The 13519-nt window shown below is 36.9% G+C and overlaps 1 pseudogene; it reads right to left on the bottom strand.

Moving 5' to 3' along the window:
• Positions 1-240: 240 nt before the first annotated feature.
• Positions 241-2901, bottom strand: LOC125964625 (protein yippee-like 1; annotated as a pseudogene).
• Between the last annotated feature and the right edge of the window lie 10618 nt (positions 2902-13519).

Genomic DNA, 13519 nt, shown 5'->3' with positions numbered 1-13519 from the left:
GGCAGGACAGGAATAAAGACGCAGACCTACTAGAGATGGACTTGAGGACACGGGGAGGGGGAAGGGTAAGATGGGACAAAGTGAGAGAGTGGCATGGAAATATGTACACTACCAAACGTAAAATAGATAGCTAGTGGGAAGCAGCCACATAGCACAGGGAGATCAGCTTGGTGCTTTGTGACCACCTAGAGGGGTGGGATAGGGAGGGTGGGAGGGAGGGAGACGCAAGAGGGAAGAGATATGGGCATATATGTATATGTATAGCTGATTCACTTTGTTATAAAGCAGAAACTAACACATCATGGTAAAGCAATTATACTCCAATAAAGATGTTAAAAAATGTATTTTCAACTGAATTAAAATGAAAATAGGACATTTTCATATGATGTATTGTGGGATACAGCTAAAGCTCTGCACAAAGAAGTTTATGGCCTTAGATGCATATATTATAAAAGAAAAATGTAAACATGATCTAAGCATCTATTAAAGTAAATGATTTAAGCATAAAAAGTAAGAGGAAAAAACAACAAACCCAAAGAAAAAAGAAAAAATAGTAAAAATTGGAGCAGATATTAATGAAAACATTTCCTAATGTACAATAGAGAAGATTATTGAAGCCCAAAGCTGGTTTGAATAATTAGTAATAAACACATTGGCCAAATTGAGCAACAATAAGGTAGTTATGAAAATGAGACTTTACTGTGTATCCTACAGACATTAAATGACATAAAAATATTATGAACAATATTAGGACAATGCATTAGAAAACTTAGATGAAATGGACAATTTACTAGAAATACGGAAGTACCAAATTTAGATGAAATGGAAAACCTACTAGAAAAACGCAACTTAACAAGACAAGAAGAAGACTGCTACAAGAATTAAAAAAAAAAAAATCAGTAATTTAAAACCTTAACTCAAAGAAAACTCCAGGCTCAGATGGCTTCTCTGAGTTTTACTAATTACTTGAGAAAGAAACAATACCAGTTTTACACAGTCTCTTCTAGTAGGTAGGAAAGCGAAAACTTCCCAACTCAGTTTTTAAAAAAATCCACAAAGCAAATATCAATTCACTTGAATTTAAAACCTATCTTGTAGCTTTAACCTTCTGAAAAATTTTAAAATAAAGTCTGGGGTATTTAATTTTCCTTTTGGTTCTAGCACCTTTGATTTGCAAAACTAATTATTCTTCAAGTAAATTGATAGTAGACTAGGAACTCTTCATTGAACCAGTCATAAAATAATCTGATGTATAAGTTACTGCTTCCATTAAAGGTACAATTTTCCAATTTCAATAACTGAACAAGAGATAAATATTTCTTTAATAATGAATGCATCTTTCTCTATGTAGGAAGCCATTTATAACAACTAGTTCACTTGCTTTTTAGATAAGATACCTCATTGCTTAAAGAGACAAGATATTAACATTAGACACATTTCTCCATTAACCTATATAAAGTTGTGAGCCTCTCTGTTTTTGAGCAAAAGTAAAAACACTGATATATAAACTTAGTGACACATTCTGGAAGGTACTTAATTGAGCGCTATAACTTAGCAATTAATCTCCAAAATGAATACCCATTTAATTTACAGTGTTGGCAGTTTTTTTGTAGTATGAACTACAGCACTCCCTTGCCTTCACTCTAATAAAGGTCAGTGGTGAGACATTTTTATATAACAGAGACTCCATTCCTATATTCTTTAGAAATTATCATTTTATCTACTGAACACGAGTAAAGGCATTTACCTGCATAACTAAATTCTGCATTAAAAACATAGCTTAAAAGAAGAAAGTTGATAGAAGCATCAGTTAGTTCATTCTTTCTCTAAAACGTGGGATTGTTTAAAAAAGTTCATTAAGAACTTCAGAAATAACTTAAAGATGAGATATATACAAGAAGGGGCTATCTTCTCCAAGAATAACCAGAGAAATCATAGAGTGTCATGAGCTTTGCAGCTAGTCTGTGAGGTTAAAGTTCAAGAAATATTGTCATCCACGGGGCTCTTATGTTCCTATCTTGTTTACAGTCTCTTTCACAAAAATGGATTCAAAATAGAATGGAAAGTTTTCACTCTCAACAATTGTCTTTGAACACATGAGCAAGTTCAGTAATAAACTTTCATCTCTTATCGCTGTTGCTCTCAAAGGCAAGTTCATATTTCCAACCAAGAGTAATTTTATAATTTTTACAATAGATATCCACTACAGCATGTTCACCAGGGAGAGGGCCTGTGCTCTGCTGGGTCACAGCCCACATTCACCCAGAATTAAAGAGCTGGGCTTGATGTTGACTAACACGAAAGGACTTGGATATCAACACAGCATGATGCTAAATGAGCTTTGCAGTGGATATAGCAGTAAATTCAGTGAAGTTTGGCAGGTAACCTTGGAAAGTTACGGAGTTTGTCATTTTCATCATCTCTGCTGGAAGTTTTTTACTCAGAACTGCAACTCTGTTGGATTCTGTGAGAAAAGAAGCCCTGGAATACTGAGGCAAAAGCTGTTATTTTGAAGGATGTATACAGATGAGCAGAGTAGAAGATGTCACAGTGCATGCTCAACTGTCTGTGGCCTGGCCAGCTCCCCTTCCCACAGTCCTAGCCCACAGCACCCATCTGGCCAGGTATGCACTGCCACCAGCTAGATCAACAGTCAGTCAGTTCACTGCATGTCTGGGTACTGCTTGCTCAGGCCATCACGCAGCCGGTGGCTGACGGCTCCTCCATGTGGCATGAAGCATTCTCCCTGTCATGGACCAAGCTCATTTGATAAGACCTGCTTAATCTTGATAACATCATCTGATGCGACTGTTATGGAAAAGTTAAATTACAGGCCAATCTCACTCATGAATATAGATTAAAAAATCCAAAATTAGTGTTAGAAAACTGAATCCAGCAATATATAAAAAGGCTACTATATCAGGGCTAAGTTTTTTTTTTTTTTTTTTTGGGGGGGGGTGGGTTTTTTTTTTTTTTGGTGCCAGAAATGTAAGGCTGGTTCAGAATTCAAATATCAAACAATGTAATACACTGTATGAAAGAACAAAGGAGGAAAATTATAAGATTATCTCCATAGATGCAGAAAGCCCGTTAAAAATTAATATTTATGATAATAAACTCATGGAAAGCTGGCAATAGAATGAAACTTCCTTAATTTGATAGAGTACTCACAAGTAACCTCCTAGAAACTTTACCCTCATGTTGAAATACTGAAAGCTACGTCTCCTTTTTGAAATAAGAAACAAGACAAATATATCCACTATCACCATTGTCTATTCAACATTTGCATTAAAGAGCCTAGGCAGCCAGCACAATAAAGAACAAAAAAAAGAGAAAAGAATAATGTCTATAAAAGAAGAAATCAAACACTTGATACATCATAGAAAATCCAAAATACTTTATAGATAAATTATTTAGATTAGGCTAATTTAGCAAGCTTGCCAAATATATGGTCAATATACAAAATTATACATTGTATATATCAGCAATAATTTATTAGAAAATTATTCAATTTTCAAAAAATCAACTATATAGAACTATATCTAGCAAAAATTTGTGAGCTCTCTTCTCAGAAAATGAAAAATATTGAGAGAAATTAAAGCCTAAATAAATAGCTATATCATATTTCTGGATTGGAAGACTCAACAGTTTAAAGATGTAATTCCTATCAGTATGCCAGGTTTCTGTGTGTGTGTGTGTGTGTGTGTGTGTGTGTGTGTGTGTGTAGAAATTGACAAACTAATTGGAAAAAGTATATGGAAATGCAAAGGTCTAAGAATAGCCAAGACTTTGTTTAAGAATAAGGTTAGGAGATATCAAGGTTTGTTACAGTATATAGCTACGGAATTAAAGCAGTATGATATTGGTGTCACGATAGACATGTATCACTGGAACAGAATAGAACATCCAAAAAATACTCATGTGGTCATTTGATTTAGGGCAAAGGTGGCACTGAAGAGCAGTAGGGATAAGATAATCTTTTCATTAGCGCTTTTTTATTCTTTGATGCTTCTCTGGTTCCATATACAAAAGTTTTAGGTGCATCAAAGTCCTAAGTACAAAAAGTAAAGCAAAATGTCTACTAGAAGTTAACATCAGGAGAAGGTATTCTTGACTTTGGAGAATTATGTGACTTACCTGATAGATAAACTGAAAAGAATAACAGGTTCAGATTCTCCATTCTCTTTTTTCCCTTTTCCTGTCTTCTATTGGATAGTTGGAACTTATGTTTTTGTATTTGCTTGTTGAAAAGTTATTCTATATTTTTTGCTTCAGGTAGTTGCCTTCATCATAAGACTCATGTTTATTTATCTCCACTGATTCTTTAAACATGTCAATATTTATATACTGCCCTTAACAAGAGAACACTCACATTCTTTCTTACACTTCTTGTCTCCCCCACCAGCTCCATCATATTGATATTTTCTAGAATTTTATTTCTAGTTTATTAGAGTTATACATTCTCTTCTTCTTTGTCCTTTAAAATTGCTTGGATAGTAATATATCTTACCAAGAAATTTGATACACATTATTTCCCGTATTTCTTGTACTTCTGAATGTGTTTCAGAAGTACACAATCTTACTATTATGTTTGTGTGTAGCAAAAAAAAAACTAGTGAAGACTGTGTGCCCAAGAATATTTATTATGTCTTCATATTTGAATGACAATTTGGTTGCTTGGAAAAAATTTAGTTTTGAATGTATCTTTCTTCAATACTTTAACTGCTCCATTAATTTCTTGTACCTTGTATTAGGGTTAATAGGTGTAATTACGATATGATTCTTATTCTTTTATAGGTGATCTTCTTCAATCCAGATGCTTTTAGAATTTTTGCTTTGTCTTTGCTAATCTTAAATTACACTTCTAGATAGAGGTGTACTTTACCTTATATCTTCTGTTTGAATTCTGTGGGTCTTTTAAATTTCAGATCTTTGATCTAGCTTTATTTCTAGGAAATTTATCCTCATTATTTCTTCAAATATTTTCTCCTCTTTATTTTTTGTGTTTCTTTCTAAGTCCCATTATCCAGATATACACAGTTTTCCCTTCTTCCACAGATCTAAAATGCTCTTATATATTTTCTATCTCTTTATTCTTCTGCCTCCTGGGAGAGTTGCTCAATTTGTACATTACAAATTTGTTCTGCAGCAGTACCTGTGAGCTCATATTTCCCTTGAGGTATAAGATACCCTGTCTGATGATGTGTCAGATAATATGTGTTGGGAGAGTTAAGGCAAAAGAAGAGGATGAATCTCAGGGCACTGAGACTCAGCCCAGTAGAACCATTGCCTAACACCCTTTTTTAAAAGATATCTTTTGTGTGTTATTTATTATTATTTTTTAAAAATTTATTTATTGAAGTATAGTTTGTACAATATTATGTTAGTTTCAGATGTACTACATAATGATTTGACATTTGCATACATTGTGAAATAACCACCACGATAAGTAACCATCTGTCCCCATACAAAATTATTGCAGTATTATTGACCATATTCCTTATGCTGTATACTACATTCCTGTGGTTTATTTATTTTATAACAGGAGGTTTTTACCTCTTAATCCCCTTTACCTATTTCTCATCCTTTCCAACCGTCTCCCCTGTGGCAACCACCTGTTTGTTCTCTGTATCTGTGAGTTTGTTTTGTTTATCCTGTTTTTTAGGTTGCACATAAAGGTGAGATCATATGGCATTTGCCTTTTTCTTTTACAGTTGGTTTATTTAAATCAATAACCTTACAAGCTCCGCTCACTGTATTTTATTGTTTAGACCTACAAGGTTTTTTTTAATTAAAAAAACTTTATTTTTTAATTGAAGTATAGTTGATTTACAATATTATATTAATTTCAGGGGTACAACATAGTGATTTTTATAGATTATACTCCATTTAAAATTATGATAAAGTATTAGCCGTATTCCCTGTGCTGTACAATATATCCTTGTAGCTTATGTATTTTATACATAGAGTTTATACTTCTTATATAAACTTATATACTTCTTATATACCCTACCCCTATCTTGCCCTTCCTCTCTTCCATTTCCGCACTGGTAACCACTAGTTTATTCTCTGTAAGTTCGTTTCTGTTTTGTTACATTCATTTGTTTCATATTTTATATTCCACATGTAAGTGATAATATACAGTGTTTGTCTTTCTCTGTCAGACTAATTTTACTTAGCATAATACACTCTAGATCATCCATGTTGTCGCAAATGGCAAGATATCATGTTTTTAAATGGCTGAGTAATATTCCTGTGTGTGTGTGTGTGTGTGTGTGTGTGTTGTATCTTGATCCATTTATCTGTCAATGGACACTTAGCTTGCTTCCATATCTTGGCTATTGTAAATAATGCTGCAATGAATATTGCTGTGCAAATACCTTTTCAAATTAGTGTTTTTGCTTTCTTCGGGTAAATGCTCAGAAGTGAAATTTTTGGATTCTGTGGCAGTTCTATTTTCAAATTTTAAGGAATCTCCGTACTATTTTCCATTGTGGCTGTATCAATTTACAATCCCACCAACAGTGTACTAGGGTTCCCTTTTCTCCACACCCTCACCAACACTTGTTATTTGTTGTCTTTTTGATGATAGCCATTCTGACAGTTGTGAGGTGGTATCTCATTGTGGATGATTAGCGATGTTGAACATCTTTTCATGTGTTGGCCTTCTGTATATTCTCTTTGAAAAAAGGTCTATTCAGATCCTCTGCCCATTTTTATTATCAGGTTGTTTTTTTTGTTTTGTTTTGTTTTTGACGTTGAATTGTATGAGTTCTTTGTATGTTTTGTTTTTTTGTTTTTTTTTAAAAAAGTAGACATTATTTATTTATTTATGGCTGCATTGGGTCATCTTTGCTGCGCACGGGCTTTCTCTAGTTGCACCCAGCGGGGGCTACTCTTTTTTGCGGTGTCCAGGCTTCTCATTGTGGTGGCTTCTCTTTGTTGCAGAGCACGGGCTCTAGGCACATGGGCTTCCATAGTTGTGGCATGCGGGCTCAGTAGTTGTGGCTCGTGGGCTCCAGAGCACAGGCTCAGTAGTTGTGGTGCACAGCCTTAGTTGCTCCATGGCATGTGGGATCTTCCTGGACCAGGGATCGAACCCGTGTCCCCTGCATTGGCAGGGAGATTCTTAACCAATGCATCACCAGGGAGGTCCTATAGTTTGCTTTTATTCTTTATTTTTTATTGGAATAAAGTTGATTTACAACGTTGTGTTTCAGGTGTACAGCAAAGTGAATCAGTTTTATACATACAGATATCTGCTTTTTTTTAGATTCTTTTCCCATATAGGTCATTACAGAGTATTGAGTAGAGTTCCCTGTACTATACAGTAGGTCCTTATTAGTTATCTATTTTATATATAGTGTGTATATGTCAATTCCAATCTCCCAAGTTATCCATCCCCTTTCTTCCCCCCTAGTAATCATAAGTTTGTTTTCTACATTTGTGACTCTATTTCTGTTTTGTAAATAAGTTCATTTGTACCATTTTTTTAGATTCCACATATAAGTGATATCATATGATATTTGTCTTTCTCTGACTTACTTCACTCAGTATGACTATCTCTAGGTCCATCCATGTTGCTGCAAATGGATTATTTTGTTCTTTTTTTTTATAGCTGAGTAACATTCCATTGTATATATGTACCACATCTTCTTTATCCACTGCTCTGTTGATGGACATTTAGGTTGCTTCCATGTCTTGGCTATTGTAAATAATGCTGCTATGAACATTAGGGTGCATGTATCCTTTTGAATTATGGTATTCTCTGGATATATGCCCAGGAGTGGGATTGCTGGATCATATTGTAGTTTTATATTTAGTTTTTTAAGGAACCCCCATACTGTTCTCCATAGTGGCTCTACCAATTTACATTCTCATCAACAGTGTAGGAGGGTTCCCTTTTCTCCACACCCTTGCCAGTTATTGTTTGTAGATTTTTTGATGACCATTCTGACTGGTGTGAAGTGGTACCTCATTGTATTAACAGTTTTGATTTGCATTTCTCTAATAATTAATGATGTTGAGCATCTTTTCATGTGCCTCTTGGCCATCTATGTGTCTTCTTTGGAGAAATGCCTATTTAGGTCTTTTGCCCATTTTTTGATTGGGTTGTTTGGGGTTTTTGTGATATTGAGCTACATGAGCTCTTTGTATATTTTAGAGATTAATCTTGTCGGTTGCTTAATTTGTAAATATTTTCTCCCATTCTGTGGGTTGTCTTCTCATTTTGTTTATGGTTTCCTTTGCTGTGAAAAAGCTTTTAAGTTTAATTAGGTCCCATTTGTTTATTTTTGTTTTTATTTTCATTACTTTAAGAGGTGGATCAAAAAAAATATTGCTGTGATTTGTGTCAGAGTGTTCTGCCTGTCTTTTCCTCTAAGAGTTTTATGGCCTTACATTTAGGTCTTTAATCCATTTTGAGTTTATTTTTGTGTATGAGGTTAGGGAGTGCTCTAATTTCATTCTTTTACATGTAGCTGTCTAGTTTTCCCAGCACCACTTATTGAAGACACTGCCTTTTCTCCATTATATATTCTTGCCTCCTTTGTCATAGATTAGTTGATCATAAGTGCTTGGGTTTATCTCTGGACTTTCTATCCTGTTCCATTGATATATATTTCTGTTTTTCTGCCAGTACCATACTGTTTTGATGACTGTAGCTTTGTAGTATAGTCTGAAGTCAGGGAGCCTGATTCCTCCAGCTCCGTTTTTCTCTCTCAAGGTTGCTTTGGCTATTTGTGTTCTTTGGTGTTTCCATACAAATTTTAAACTTTTTGTTGTAATTCTGTGTAAAATGCCATTGGTAATTTGATAGGTATTGCATTGAATCTGTAGATTGCTTTGAGTAATATAGTCATTTTGACAGTAGTGATTCTTCCAATCCAAGAACATGATATATCTTTCCATCTGTTTGTATTGTCTTTGATTTCTTTCATCAGTGTCTTATAGTTTTCTGCATACAGGTCTTTTGCCTCCTTAGGTATTTTATTCTTTTTGATGCCATGATTAATGGGATTGTTTCCTTAATTTCTTTCTGAACTTTTGTTGTTAGTGTATAGAAATGCAAGAGATTTCTGTGTATTAATTCTGCATCCTGCAACTTTACTGAATTTATTGATGCGCTCTAGAAGTTCCCTGGTAGTGTCTTTAGAATTTTCTATGTGTAGTATCATGTCATCTGAAAACAATGACAGTTTTACTTCTTTTCCAATTTGGATTCCTTTTATTTCTTTTTCTTCTCTGATTGCTGTGGCTAGAACATCTAAAACTATGTTGAATAAAAGTGGTAAGAGTGGACATTCTTATCTTGTTCTTGATCTTAGAGGAAATGCTTTCACTTTTTCACCATTGAGAATGATGTTTGTCGTGGATTTTTCATACATGGATTTTATTATGTTGAGGTAGCTTCCCTCTATGCCCACTTCCTGGAGAGTTTTTGTCATAAATGGGTGTTGAGTTTGTCAAACACTTTTTCTGCATCTATTGAGATGATCGTATGGTTTTTATTCTTCAGTTTATTAATATGGTGTATCACATTGTTTGATTTGCCTATATTGAAGAATCCTGCATCCCTGGTATAAATCCCACTTGACCATGCTGTCTGTTTGGCCTGGGGGTGGGGCTTTTGGCTGCTGCTAGTTTACTGGTGTGTGAGTAAACCCCCAGAGCTAATGATTAGAGGGAGGATTCCAAGATGGTGCTTACCAGTGCGAGTTTTATTGTGGTAGAATGAGGTCCCAGAAATGGCTGCCACCAGTGTCTCCATTACAGTTGCCTCCTGCCTCCCTAGGGGGCTCACCAGCAAGTGGGTCTGATCCAGGCTCCTTTCAAACTACTCCTCTACAGTGGGACTTGGAGCCTGTGAGATTTTGCACCCACCCTTTAAGAGCATATCTCTCTTTCCCACAGCCCTTCAACCCTCCTGAACATAAGCCCCCTTGGTTTTCAAAGTCAGACATTCTGGGGCCTTGTCTTCCCAGTGCAGGATCTCTGAGCTGTGGAGCCCAGTGTGGGGCTCAGACCACTTGCTCCTTGGGGAGAACCTCTGCAGTTGTAATTATCCTCTTGTTTGTGGGTCACCCAGCTGAGGGTATGGGTCTTGACTCTACTGCAAATCCACCCCTCCTACCCAACTTGTTGTGGTTATTTCTTTATGTCTTTAGTTGTGGAAGATCTTTTATGCTAGATTTTGGTCTTTCTCATCAATAGTTGCTCTGTAAATAGTTATAATTTTGTTGTGCCCATGAGAGGAGATGAGTTCAGGGTCTTCCTACTCCACTATCTTGCCCACTTCTCCTGCCTGCCTAACACTCTTGTTGGCTGTCTTCTCACCAGGCAACTCCTTGTGCTAAGGTTTCACTTTTAAACCCTGGAGATGAAGCAGTTCTTGGAGGAAGGAGATTTCCTAGGTTGTAATTTGTAGCCTTCAGAGATAGGAAAGGCTGTGTGTTTCTTCCCTCTCTCAGGTCACCATACTTACTACAGGGCGTTTCTTCAAAAACACTCCAATAAAAAATAACTACATCAAAATCAAACATAAAACACATGAAAAGCTGCAAATTACTCAAAATGTTCAAACAAAAATTTGAACACACACATTCCTGGAATCTCAAACCAGTTGCAACATGAGAATTCTTTTACCATAAGCTGAATGTGTACAAGTTTGTGTCTGGTGCAGAAATCTTCCAAGAACAGTACATCCTTGGGTATGTACTTTACTGGTCTTGTTTCCAAGATCCAGAGCAGTGCCGTTTGCCGCACTGGGTATGTGTTTAAGTTACCGGGGGATACCTGGCTGTGTAAAATGGGTGGGTTTTGCCATTTAGGAGGATATATTCTAGGCTGGTTAGTCTTATACGCCCTATCCCCACTTCTTGCTTCTTCCCCATCCTCTTAAAGAAAAACTAAACAGCTCCCCTCCAAACAAAGAAACAATCAATCTCTAAATTCTGGAACTACTTGATGCACAATAGGCATTTTAGGATTTTTACAAAGGTAGTTTTTTGTTTTTTAAAGAAGATGTTGGGGGTAGGAGTTTTTTTATTAATTTATTTATTTTTGCTGTATTGGGTCTTCGTTTCTGTGCAAGGGCTTTCTCTAGTTGTGGCAAGTGGGGGCCACTCTTCATCGCAGTGCACAGGCCTCTCATTATCGCGGCTTCTCATCGCGGAGCACAGGCTCCAGATGCACAGGCTCAGCAGTTGTGGCTCACAGGCCTAGTTGCTCCGCGGCATGTGGCATTCTCCCAGACCAGGGCTCGAACCCGTGTCCCCTGCATTAGCAGGCAGATTCTCAACCACTGCGCCACCAGGGAAGCCCTACAAAGGTAGTTTTTGATTCCAGTGGGCTTTTCCCACATTTCCACATTCCTGGTAATAAACATCCATCAAATCTTTCTATGACTCTAAGACTCAACTTACTAAATAGAGTTAAAAGCCTCAAAAATCAATGAAATCAAACCACAATAACAGAAGCAACAACCGTAAAAACACAAGAGACCAGACATGCAAAGTTCTAAGAATGGTAGAAGTCTGCAGAGGTCTCTCCAAGGGTTGAACCACAAACAAATGTCCCAGGGGCCTTCAGCTCAAGGTCATGGGTGCCATTTGGAAAGGTCTTGGGTATGTTCATCTTTGGTATCACTTGCAAGTAAGGGCTTTGCAATCGGGTGGAGTAGCCCTTCTGTCTTCATAGTATACTCCATCCTGTACAGCCCCGGGTGTTTCCTCTGTATGTTGCTCTATAACAGTGGTGTGATCTGTGGTTCTCCTGGCCCAGCCAGAGAGCCCTGTAGACACTGAACAGTTCTTTTGAAGGCAGTGTGGCAGAGTGGAAAGAGTCAGATGTGCTGGGCTAGAGATGTGTCTGACTTCCCGTAGGAAATTCATCAGGCTCAAGGCCTTGTGGAAAATTGCTGAGTAGTGACTTAGTGAAAGGCAGATTCTCTCTCTAGTAGAAGTTGGCAAACTTTTTCTGTAAAGGACCAGATAATAAATAATTTTGGCTTTGTGGACCATATGGTCTCTGTCCAAAATATTCAACTCTGGAATCATAGCTAAAGCAGCCATTAAAAATATGTAAATGAATGGATACCACTGTGTTTCAATAAAACTTTATTTATAAAACAGGTGCAGGGGGCTGACTTCGGCCTGTGGACCATAGTTTGACTACTTGTGTCTTTGAGCCCTGGGGAATCTTGTGTAAAATGGGGAGATGGATAGTAGTCCCTACCTAAGGTAATATGTTAGAATCCAGTTAGAATATAGAGATGAATATTTTATTTTTAAATAAACTGTACGTGTAAGTGGTTGTGTCTGGGAGTTGATTTTTCATGTGAAATTCAAATACCTTGAGAGATACAATGGCCTTTCTATAGCTTAGGCAAGTCCAGTTTTCTGGGTGAGAGTAAAAATATTCATATATATTTTTTTCTGTCTATCCAATAGTCCTGATGGAAAGGAGCTTGCATGAGTCAACTGTCAATGAGTAAGAAACTTGCAGACTAAGTTTCTCCAGGAGTGCGTGAGAAGTGGGAGTGGAGAGAACTGAGAGGTGGGAGAAAGGAAAGGTCTTTGGCCATATATGCCTGGACTTTGCTAAACTGCCTCTCTTAGCATAATGATTTGCACAAAGCCATTTGGCTTGGGAAATATCCTTCAGTTTCTCTGTCTCAAAGTGTGCACAGTAGCCTTTGGCTAGCTGTTAGGGAGGAGGGCTTAGCTAAGAATTAATTTCTCAGGAAGGCAGAGAGAAGAGAACCTTCCAGGAGGCTCGACCTGGGAAGTGGCAGAACTTCCAGGAGGGGAAGCTTGGCATGTGATAGTGCTGTCAGTCAAGGCTGTGCAGGGTGAGTGTGGGTGTCTGGGAGCAGCTGTGCTGTCTCCTGGGCTCAAATCCAGGAGACCTTCCTCATCCTGGGACCTACCCACAGAAAGAGAACCAGCAGCTGGTATCGACTGATTGGCTAGTCTTGTGTTGATTTGTCAGATTTAAATGAGAAATCTTTTTTTTCTAAAATGGCTGGTCAGCTTTTCCTTTTAAAGTAGGAAATAACAGTGCAGGACCAGAGGGTCACAAGCAGCTGGCTTCATTTTACTTACAACCCACGATCTAATTTTAGGAAGAAAGATCAGAAAGCTGCTTCTTTGCTTCTGTGTTTCACATATGTCCAGATATTAGCATTTAAGTGGTCAAAATGTGGTATCTCTCTTAAAAGCTGTGGCTAACATTTTTTAAAATTGAAGTGTAGTTGATTTACAATGTTGTTAGTTTCTGGTGTACAGCAAAGTGATTCAGTTTTATATATATATGCCTTATATATGTGTGTGTATATATATGTATATTCTTTTTCCTATTCTTTTTCATTATGGTTTATTACAGGATATTGACTATAATTCCTTGTGCTATACAGTAGGACCTTGCTGTTTATTCATTCTATATATAATAGTTCACATCTGCTAGTCTGAAACTCCCAATCCAACCCTCCTCATCTCCCCTCCCCCATGGCAACCACAAG

Source organism: Orcinus orca, chromosome 6 (genome assembly GCF_937001465.1).
Source record: "Orcinus orca chromosome 6, mOrcOrc1.1, whole genome shotgun sequence".
NCBI lineage: Eukaryota > Metazoa > Chordata > Mammalia > Artiodactyla > Delphinidae > Orcinus > Orcinus orca.
Note: the sequence above shows the minus strand (reverse complement) of the source record. Positions and strands in the feature narration are given on the sequence as shown.